We start from the raw sequence: 12,335 nt of genomic DNA, 5'->3' as shown, positions 1-12,335 counted from the left end.
ATATTTGTGTTAAGAGATAAGACGTCAAGTTGGAACAGTACTTAAATAGAACTAGGCTTTGAAGCCGCACTCTCACAGATTTACTGTTTCGACAAATTGTTTTATTCTTCATCTTAGAATGAGCCAAATTTTGCGTACATATCTGAAAACAAGTGGTATCAGACTGCTGATAAAATATCAGATTGCAGTTTTTCATATTTAATTTGAAAATGATAATATGATGAAGCCTTACAAAGCTTTAAGAGAATATGGACATAAATATGAAAATCTGCGATTTGTTTTTGTCAGCAATCTTATATCACTGGTTTCTATGCATTTTCGCCAAAAAAGGCTTGTTCAAAGACAAAAAATAAAAAGCTGTCCAAACGTTCAATCCGTGAGAGTGCAGCTTTAAATGTTAACGGTTGTTATATATATATATATTCATTTTTTTTAATTAGTATGTAGAAGACCTGCGATATTTCAGTACAAGATACAAGATGCAAAATACATAAATCTTTATTTAAAGTCGGGTATATGCTAACAAGTAACCATAGCTCAATGAGCTATTTTCCGACATTAATAACAAACATACATAACATATCAAAAAAAATATCATTGCTTTAGAAAAAAACGCATATAAAAATGCTCTGAAATAGCACATCTATACGGCCGCCTTGTTTATGTATGAATAAAAAATATTAATTTACCATTGTTATCCAAGAAAATGTACGAACAATTCCTTCGAAATAGAGAAATCAAAGCGCTGAAAGCGCTGCAAGACTGTCGGTGACGTAACTGAAGCAAGCAAACACTACCGCAATGTTCTTTCAAATGAAACGTGATCAAATGATTTCATACAAATGATGAACACTCTTTAAGAAGGATAAATGTGATTATAATAAGCACAAATATATTGGGCCTACTTAATCATGTATCCAATGGCCTACAAGATTCTTAATTCAAATTTCATAATTTTGAACCGCTTTAAATTAGTTAAATGCATATTCATAATGTTAAAATTGCTTCAATTTATGACGTCGCTTATAACAGTTTCAGTAAGCAATTACATTCTTCCATTTCATTAGGGTCTGTTGAAGCCAATGTCTTTAAAATGCAAATACAATACAAACTATACCCAAGATTCAAGGGACATAATAAAAATATAACTTTAAAATGATGCTCTTTCAAGCCTAAAAATGCCTCCCAGAACTTCTATCAACAGAGTCCACATATCTACAAAATTTGTGCTCGAGTTACTTTCTTTGATATAAAAGTGAAAACAAATCTGCATGGTGCTGTGGCATCATACCATGAAAAAAAACTAATATCTTTAAAATTTGTTTTCTAGTTTGTTTTTATTATGAAAGTGTTAATAAATCTGCATGGTGCTGAAGAAAAAAAACTAATGTCTTAAATTTCAAACCAGCAGCATTAATTAGCGCCATGTTGTCAAGAATATCTGGACAATTGAATGAAATATGCATGGACCAAAATGACAGCTGGTTTTTCATTGACAAAAGATGCCTTTGAGGCAGTTTTAAGATTATGCTATTCAAAGTATGAGGGTAGTTGGTACAGTTTTCACTCATATTCAGATGATGGCTGATATTTGCTGATAAACATGTATCCTCTTAGCAGCAGGGAATAAGTAAATGACATAGTTTTAATGACCAATATTGGAGATGTGACCTTGACCTCCAAATCCAAAGGGGTCATCTGCTGGTCATCCCAAACCTAAATTTCAAGTTTGAAGGCCATGGGTGCAGACTTTGTCGAGTTGTCACACAGGCAAGCTTTTTGCGTTCAATGGTCTGTGACAAATCAATAGGGCTCACCTACTGGTCAGGCCCAACCCCAAAGTCAAGTTGTTCAAGGGCCATGGGTGCAGGCTTTGTCCAGTCATTATTAGTACAACCTTTTAGCATTCAAGGTGACTGTGACCTTGACTTTTGACCCAATGACCCCTTAAATCAATAGGATCTTCTAATAGTCAGACTTAGCCTCCATGTTGAGTTTGAGGGCCATAGGTGCAGGCATTGTCAACTTATCAGTCAGATGTATGGTTTGACACCTTCCTGTTCCAAGGTCACTGTGACCTTTGACCATATTACCCCTAAAATCAAAAGGGGTCATCTACTGGTTAAACCAAACTTTCATGTCAAGTTTGACAATAGGTCTAGGAATTGTAGAGTTATCACCCGGAAAAGCTTTGGGTACTGTCAGACAGACGGACGTAGCGGCCAACATGTGCAAAGCAATATACTCCTCTTCTTTGAAAGGGGCATAATAAATTGAAATTGATTAAACATTTTTGTTTATTACGTTAATTAACTTACACTACATACAACAAGTACCATTTTGATATTTTCGAATGCTCATTTATACATGTACATGGGTTTTGATCTGACTATGAACATGAAACTACATAGTGATGTTCCCTCCTATCAATTCTAAATTTAAATAACCATGAGAAAAAGAGAATGTTTTCACTGCACCATGAATAAATATGTCAAACAAAATAAATGTCAAGTAATTCAAGATTAATTTAACACTGTTCTTTTGATGATTTCCGTGCATTTCTGACTGCAGGTTTTTCCCATTTTCCCACACAGTTATTTCATATTGGCCTTACAAGGTCAGATCTTGAGTTGGGTCTTCATTGCTGGACACTATCTCTTTATCTCCACAGAAAACACACTGGTGCAAGTTTCACTGCAACAACTGCAAAAAAAGTTATATTATATTCTAACTGAACTCTGCATCAATATTCAATTTTTTTTTTAGGGTTCATATAAATTAATGAATTTTTTCAATTTAATGCATTTATAATATCATGCTGGACTCTTTGACATTGATGGTTAAAACAAAGAAGGCATATGATTTGTGTACAGATTAAACATTATTAATTATAAATGTGTTCTTTAATTAATAGACAAGTGGCAACAATTTCCCCAGTTAAAAAAGCTTACATTTGTATATCTGCAGATTAATCATTTGCATTTCTTTTGCTTTGATCATTTAAGTCAAATGAGTTAGACATGATAATGCATTAAAATAAGAAATATATTTTTGGGCATCAATCTATAGTGTGTGCCTTCAATCTAGAAATAAATTTCTTCTCAACAGATGCTAAATTATAATTTTTTTTATATAAACCAAGATTTTGATTATGACATACCTGCATAGTTAGTGGTCTCCATAACTGCTCAGAAATGCTCCCTATGACAAACAAAGTGCTGGTGTATGGCTGGGTAATAGTGCTGCTCCAACCAATAGCGCAATTCTTCCTACAGGTGGACCAGCTCCTCAATATGGTTTCTGTCATGGCAGTGATAACAGAATGTAACATGCCCTTTTCTACTTTCCAGAGAATGAATCTTCCAATCTAAATTACAAATTTAAGAACAAATTTATACATATGCATGTGTAATGTTGTTAAAAACATACCATTTAGGTGCAACAAAACTATAAGATTTTAGGTGAAAATTGAGCCAAATCAAAACATTTAGTCATTTAAAGCTGCACTCTCACAGATTTACTGTTTTTACAACTTTTGTATTTTTTGTCTTGGAATGACCTATTTTTTTTGCTAAAATATCTGCAAACCAGTGATATAAGACTTCTGACAAAATATTAGATTGCAGACTTCCATATTTCAGGTCGAAAACAAAGGTTTTATGGCTTAAAGCGTTACTAACGATTTAAGAAAAATGCATAAAACATTTTGAACTTAAATATAAACATTTTCTGACAAATTTATTGTCAGCAATCTTATATGAATGGTTAACATGCATTTTCACATAAATTGGCCCGTTCCAAGACAAAAAATAAATAAAGTAGTCAAAACATTCAATCTGTAAGAAAGCTGCACTCTCAGTCACAGATTAAAGGTTTTGACAACTTCTTTTACTTTTTGGCTTGGAATAAGCTAATGAAAAGCAGTATGAAAACTGATGAAATAAGACTGCTGACAAAAGATAAGATCATGTTTTTTATATTTACATTTGTAACTATTGGTTTTATGGTTAAAAGCATTACTAACGCTTTACTAATAATGAGATTTTTGGCACAGAACATCATCTTTTGACCGTATTAAAATAAGAAAACAGCGTTCCAATATTTTCAGTTGTCTTTTTTGACTGAATTAATATAAGAAAGCAGCGATCCCCTTTTTCCAGTTGTCTGTTATGTCCAGTGTTTAGAAATTCGCATAAAATAATTCATTACAAGACCAAGAAATAAAAAAAACAGTTGGTAAAACAGACAATCTGTGAGAGTGCAGCTTAAACATATGATATGCATTATCAGACCTACTCACATCCTGGCTACACAACCAGTACATTCATCAGCTTTACTGATTCAAACCAGGCACATTTATATTGGTAGACTAGCATTTTACCATTCTGTGCTGGCCAGTAAAGCTCTCATTTGAATTAGAATTCAAAATGTATATACCTTTGTTCATTTTTTTTGCCAACTCTGTTTCAACTGAACTTTTTAAATGAATGAGAAGTTTCAAAAAATAATTACAATATCTCAGTAAATACCTGCATTTATGTGTTTCTTGTGCAATCTGTCAGCTTTGGTAGGCTCAGGTTTCATTTTGTCCACCTCAATACTTGTAATCTTCTAGTCTGATGTACTGCCATCCAATTTTTAAGTCAGGTCAGGCAGCCATTTCAGCTTTGTTCCAGTTGATTGTATCAGATGATGTTAACAATACTAGCCTTGTATCCAGGCACTTCTCAATCTGAAAGTTTACAAAAGAACATGGCCTGTAATATTTAATAAAAAAATCATAATTGTTTACTCCTGGATGATGGGTTCTAAAGTAAACCTTTGAAAAAAGATGCTACTGGTATGGTGCTTGAATCCACGACCATGTGAACACTTGCATGGAGATCTGTCAAACTGAGCTAACTGGGTAACTGATTTTTAGGCAGCTCCCAGCTTGGCTCTACAATTGACAGGTGCATTATACATTATAGAGACAATAAATCAAACACTTGAAGCACTAGTCCAAATAATAGTAACTTAACTGATCTTTTTACAAATTTTGAAATGTCATATCCTTCACATACAATTTTTTTGTACCAAAAGTGGGTAGCTATTCCGATTGGGATTCCGGGTCAGATAATTATATATATCTAAAATATGAGTTATGTACACAAAAAATAAAAGCTGACGAATTATTATGAGTTTGATGAGTGTTTTTCTTCATTTCATACTGTCAAAACATAATGATATAAACTGTTATACATGAAGATCACCTGCAAGGCTGCAGTGCCTAGATTTACATACCCGGTAGATGTAAAATGGTTGTATTTAAATGCATTAAATGCTTGTTTTGTGAACAAAATCTTTGCACTTACATGGTAATAACTAAAATACGAATATAAACCTTTAATATCTATTTCAAACATATAATACTTATCTAACTACGATTTCAATATCTTTCAACCCCCACCCTGTTTTGCACAAACCCGACTAGACGTAAGGGATTGGAAGAATCCCATATAAAACGTCTATTTTTTTAGACTATTGAAGCATATATGTTCTTTTTGATGGTTGAGACATTTCAGGTTAAACAACAATTAAAAATGCAAAATAATTTTAGTGAATAATCAACTCTGAATTGAAAGTAACATGAAGATGTTGTAGTGAAGGATTTGCCATATATATATTATATATATACAATTTTTTAATCGCAAAAAGAGTCCGTCAAAGTACAAATATTTAGACTAAGAGATGTAGATCAGCTAGATGTACCTTCTAGTCCAAATAATTGTACGTTGACAGATTTTTTTATGATTTTTGATACAGCAAATCCTTCACGTACAAATTGTTTTGTACGAAAAGTGGGTAGTTATTCCGGGTTAAAGCATATTGCATCTATAACATATCATAAAAACAAGAAATATTACCAGATAATGTTATTTTATAAAAATTCCGTAACCAAAAAGTAATATCAAGCAAATAATTATGAGTTTGATGCTTTTTTCTTCATTTCATTCTGTCAAAACATAACAATATATACATGAAGGGCACCTGCAAGGCTGCAGTTCACAATTTTACAACAATCGGAACATTTCGGCCATCAATTGTAACAACTCGCCATCTTTGGTAAGCTTCGAGATAGTCAATCCCTGTTGGATACTGGCTGAGGTGTTCAGATTGTTCGGCCAAGGCTGAGTTGTTACGATTGTATTATCTCGAAGCTTGTCGGAGGTGGCCGAATTATTACGATTGGGTCAAGTTGTTCAACTTGGCATAATTGTTGTCTGTGTCAGTCAACTTTCCTTTTAATGAAAAGGTGAATAATGTGTTTTAATGCATTAAATGCTTGTTTTTTGCAAAATAGCTTTGCACTTCCATGGTAAAATATGAATATAAATCTTTACTTTATTATCCATTTCAACCATAAAATATTTCACTTAATACAATTTCAATATTTTTCAAACACCCCCGCTTTTTGCACAAAACCGTTTAGACGTTAGGGATTGGAAGAATCCCGTATAACACGTCTATTATTTCAGACTAATGTACATGTACCTTCTAGTCATTCTAAAATGCCGTCCAGGCTTTTTTTTTAATGATGGTTAGCCTGGACTAACCATCATTAAAAAAAAGCCTGGACGGCATTTTAAAATGACTAATCATCTAATGTACCTTCGTGTCCGAAATCGATCACTTCCTGGCAGCTCATTTCTGGATTGTCTCCATCTAAATTCAACATTTTTAGACGCATACATTGATGCCATTTTTGCTTCGATTGATGTTAAAGCAATAGCACTAAATACAGGTAGGTTATTTTGTATAAGAACGTGTTCGAAGTAACATTCAATTTCATTTCCGCATAATCGCCGCCATATTGTGTATGACTTTAAAAACTACACCCTACAGTATAGTTCAAAATAACAATAGGCATAACGTTGACACACTGTGATAGGTATAATCCAAATAATTTACTCAAACAAATACAATAGTTCGATTGCTGCTGAAAAAATCATTTGAAACATAAAAGCTATTTCACAAAATATTACATGACATGAACTCTTTAACCGCGTATGATTTATTTCTTAATAGCTTTCATTCATAAAATAAGTTCTTTGCCGGGGTTTGCCGGGTCAGTCTTGAATGCCAGAATATGTGTGACGTCACACGGGGTGCAAACATGTGGTGTAGCTTACTATTGGATGTAGGGTAAAATGACTTCGTATGTAAATGCTATACTTTCATTATTTTTCATTATTTTGTTCAATAAAACTCACCAAATTGCAACGGTACAACTATACTTTTAAGAGTAACACGCAATGTTTGTCATAAAAAAGGCAATAACGCGTTAAATACACATAAGCAGGTACTTGACGCCCCACATTAACGTAAGTAGTTCCGTAGCTAAGCAGGTGGTGTGTATTAATATATTCATGTTCAATATGTCGTGTCAGGCGACTAGTCGCGTTTCTGAAATACCGCTCTCTAAAGACTGTCGGCTTGCAGCCGACAGTCTAAAAATAGGCCGCCATGCCGCTAACTTCACGCCGCTAGGCCGCCATGCCGCTATCTTCACGCTGCTAGACCGCCATGCCGCTAACTTCACGCTGCTAGGCCGCTTGGCCGCTAACTTCACGCCGCTAAAAGGAGAAAAATAAGACCATCCTTTATTGGTTTAAAGAGTAGTTTAAAATTTGCTTGGAATATTTATGAAAAATCAAATATTAATGAAACAGAACTTATAAATTGGTCAGTTGTAAAATTGTTTATCTAGACCACATACGTTTTAAAAACAGTTAAAACTTATATACTTTGTACAAGAACATAGTGTTTATATTTTCTTTACTTTTTTCACCTCTTTGCTTTGTTTATATATATATATATAGAGATATATGTATATGTGTGTGTATGTGTATGTATGTGTGTGTATATATATGTATGTATATATGTATATGTATATATGTGTATGTGTATGTATGTGTATGTGTATGTGTATATATATATATATACACATATATATATATATGTGTGTATATATATATATATATATATATATATATGCTTTAGTTTCCTAGAATATCTGTGACAAATCACTCCCTTATTTGAAAATCGTGTACTAATTAACGACGAAGGACTTACGTTTTAATGTGTTTTAATGTCGATGACATTTGCTTAAGGAGGTTTTTCATATCTATAATGGGAAGGTAGGAGTCTCTCTGTCCTAGTAATCAATTACATTAAACATCGATATTATATTTGAGGCGCCATTTATCACATTACATTCCTTTGATCACACACTGAATTAATAGTTTGTGTTAGATGACATAAATTAAAATCTAAATGATTTTATAAATGAAGACTCAAATATAAAAGAAGTACACCATTGCTGAGCGTTACCATGCAACACTCTAGATAATGATTTAGGACCAATCCGGCGTTTCACATCTACTTTATAGAATGTAAGCAATCCCTCTCTCTCTCTCTCGTTTTCACTCTCACCACCTCAACCCCGCAAACAAACCATCTATCTCTTTCAATCTCGTTTTCGCTCCCCCCCCCCTCCCTCTTTCTCTCTCTCACTCTCTCCGACTCACTTTCTCTCCATCTCATTCTCTCACTCCCCCATCTCACTCATTGTCTACCGTTCTTTGTCTCTCTCCTGTCTTCTCCTTGCTTTCCACGCTCTCTCACTCCCCCTCTGTGTCCCCTCTGTCTCCCCACCTTTCTCCCTCTCCCGCTCCCTTTCCATTTACACGATCATTTCCTTACTTACGATCTTTTTAAAGTGACTAATATGTTTGAAATGTTTATAAATTGTATTTATATAAATTAAAAACACATGTATAATTTCATTCTAAAGGTAAATCTATCGATATTTATTGAGAATATTAAACTGATGAATTGTTTTCCCACCATACTATGTTTGGTATGATGTTATGAACTTATAATCACGTTATAACTTTCCTAACCATTATATATAGTTAATTTGAACAACTAACTATTATAATGGCAGCATGATTTTGCTGAAACATATATTTATATACAGTAAAACTGCGATCGCTCGAGGTCGCCAGGGACCGAGCCAAAACCTCGAGGGAACCGATGTTTCGAACGACCCGATTTTCAATTTTTCAGTTTGATATGAGATATCTTTCAGTGTATTTTAAGTTTGAAGTCGTCAAACAGACTGTTTACTAAGACACCGAGTATGTGTTTCGTTGTGGAAATCGCTAATATGTTCAAAAGTTGACGTAATCTAAATGTAAAACGCAAAAGAAAAAAAACAATAATTGAATGAAAAGAAAATGTTTATTTTAACAAAAAAGCACATTTTCGTAACAAGCAACATTTGAATGACAGTACATATTGTGGTATTAGTCAGATTTAAGTTTCGCAAAATGAAGGATTGTTGATTGGCGCATCTTGTCGGTTTCGCGAAACTGTTCAATCGTAATGTGACGTGGCAGCGTGCAGAGCGTCTGAAGATCACTGTCAGCATCGGCAGCGAATTCAAACAACCTTCTGACCACATCTAAAGCGTTAACTTCTCTTCGTTAACTACTCATAATTATCATCTCAAATGCTCATATCAACTAATATTGGTCATGCGTTAACAGTAAAAAACGGTTTTTCACACCTTATCAAATTGCCTTTCAACTGTCATTGCATTTTTTACAACTTGCGAAAATTTTAACACCTAGCAATTGTTTGTTTATTTTGGAACACGCGTTCGGGAAAAAGTGTGAAATTATGTCCTCGAGGGAGCCATAAGGTTTTGTGCACGATTTGTGTACTTGGGACCGAGGATATTGCTCGAGTGCTCGACATAATTAGGTTTCGATGCAGCGTGGGTATATTTTATATGAAAATAGAACGAAAATAGTTCGTATAATGATATTGTTGCACAAATGTATAGAACTGTATGTGCAAACCAGAAACTTTCTTGTCATAATCAGAGATCAAATCAGTGCCTACATACTTGTCATAGAGCAGCAGCCTTCAATTGTCATTTCCTCCTTTTATACCGAAGCTAGCGCTAGCTACTATATGTAGATTATAAAAAAGGGTGCAAGATCTTTTTAATTGTATTTATGTACATGTGTGTACATGTTCGTGCAACGATATGTAATAAACACAACTCTCATTTCACTTTACATTCTGTTTTGTCTGTTATAGCTTATACCGTAGCAGGTCTGTGTATACAGAAAGACTGCAACCTGTAATTAACAAACCAAATAGCATACTATAACAATACATATCAATTCTAACACAACTCAGTTTTAAACATATAAAACATTCATTATTTACAATAAATCATATATTCAATAACTGGCATCCATGGCAAAATACACTACATGTACTTCCATTAAAAACTGACCTAAATAGTCAAAAATAGAAATACTTTATCGAAAAATAACTTGGTAATGCCTCTCCCCTACTACAAAATATGCTAACCCGCATCAACACATGCACTTATAAAGTCCACCAAACTAGAACACTAACAAAACCCAAATCATTAGCATCATATGACAAACATACATATTTGAAATATGTCATATCAGTTACCTCACTGAAATATTGACGAAATTAGTCGATGAACTTCCTCACTATCCATAGAGTTCGGTTATCTATTTTTCATCAAAGCATCAATTGCCAAAATTCAGTTATCAATAGGACAAGCCAAGGCCTGAGCAGCATTCACCACAAAGTATTTCTCTTGCAGACCTTCTATGAGGAGGTTTAGGTGAAACACGTCATTCTATCTCCCCAATTTCTCATTAACTGCATGGCACAATTCTACCTGTTATCCCATGTCATGTTCATCGACTTCGTCATTAGGTTTAGCTACAGGTAAGACAGTTTCATCTCTTCTTTTTCGCCTTTGTATACCTGATAAATGTTGCTGTTCTTCAGCAATCTCTATATCTTTGTCCTGTTCAGTACCATCCCCATTACGTGAAGTGTCATTCTGATTGCCAATATCTTCCATTGGTTCAACTTTAAACGGCTGACGTATATTTTCTTTCTCGACACTATTAAACTGTTGACTTCTCGTTTCATGGCTATATCAAGTATCAGGAACTTCTTCATTTCGAAGTTAATTCGCATGATATTTCTTCCATACTCTTCTATATCTCCTCCTTGAATTTTGTCTAGACTTAATCCGGTGTACGGGCGTTCCCATCGTGGTAGAAGTATTTACAATACTATCCCCGTCTTCACTTTCAGAATCTGAGTCTTTTCGATGAAGTTTTTTCTCTCCTGCGCTGGGGCGAACTTTGTACTCAAGTAGTTCAGGGTTTCCTTGTTTCACAACTCTGTATTCATTATCATCGTATGTGCCCTGGATTATGTGTTTCCTTCAAACTTACATCTGCATACTAATACATGAACTTCTTCTGAAATAAAAACTGTCTTTGCCTTCTTGTTGTACTTTTTTCTCTGTTTAGACTTTGATTTTTCAACATGTCTATTCACTATTTCATTACTTTTCACTATCCTGTCTCTAAGATCTTCAATAAACTGTTCAGTTTTTCTATTGGTGATAGGTTCTTGGCGTGTAACTTCAAAGTTTGCATCAAAAGAAAGACGCGGTTTGCAACCAAACATAGGCTCGTAGGGCGCTAAATGTGTAACCCCATGCTGCCTGCAATTGTATACAGACACCATTGGTTGAATATATCTCTTCCAGTCATGCTTCTGGTCGTTTGGCGATGTCCATAACATACTCAATAGTGTGCGACTGAACATGCCCTGACCAGAGCTTCATAGTGGATGATACAGAGTGGTGAGGGTCTTAGACATTCCCACAATCCTCCATAACTCGCGTATCAACTCACTCTCAAAGTTCGCGCCTTCATCGGAGTGTAGCCTATCATGTACCATACCAAACTCATTATAGAACACTTCTGCAGTGGTCTTCGCTGTCTGGTTCAGTGCTAATATGGCTAAGGCGAACTTCGTATAGTGGTCCATATCAACCAATACATTACTTATTCCCTTTGCAGTTACCAATGTCAGGTAATCGGAGCACTCTAGCTCAAGCGGATAGATGGTGATGACGCTCACTAAAGGTGCTCTTTCAATGTTCTTATCCTTTCTTTTTAGACATTGGTCGCATCGCTTTACCCATTCTTCTATGTCAACAGACATTCCAGACCAGTAACAGGGCTCCTTAAGTAGCCTGCTAGTCCTTTCCGCTCCTGGATGACCAACATGTTCGTGTAGTCCTTTAAGAACCTTCTCCCTGTATCCTTCGGGAACATCTTACTAATCAATATTTTCATTCTTAGTATGTACCTTTCTAACCAGTTCCCCCTCTAAATGGTTAGTTTACTAAAGTATATTTTCATGATGAG

The 12,335-nt window shown here is 34.6% G+C and overlaps 1 long non-coding RNA gene across 1 annotated transcript; it reads right to left on the bottom strand.

The window, feature by feature from the left end:
- Positions 1-2,344: 2,344 nt before the first annotated feature.
- Positions 2,345-6,761, bottom strand: LOC128203743 (uncharacterized). The gene is made up of 4 exons (XR_008256035.1): positions 6,652-6,761; positions 4,530-4,732; positions 3,161-3,367; positions 2,345-2,703 (listed from the first exon to the last, which is right to left on the bottom strand). It is a non-coding gene; the product is annotated as an uncharacterized LOC128203743 (long non-coding RNA).
- Between the last annotated feature and the right edge of the window lie 5,574 nt (positions 6,762-12,335).

The sequence above is a fragment of the Mya arenaria genome, chromosome 9 (genome assembly GCF_026914265.1).
Source record: "Mya arenaria isolate MELC-2E11 chromosome 9, ASM2691426v1".
Taxonomy (NCBI): Eukaryota; Metazoa; Mollusca; class Bivalvia; order Myida; family Myidae; genus Mya; species Mya arenaria.
This window is presented reverse-complemented; position numbering and strand designations above follow the sequence as displayed.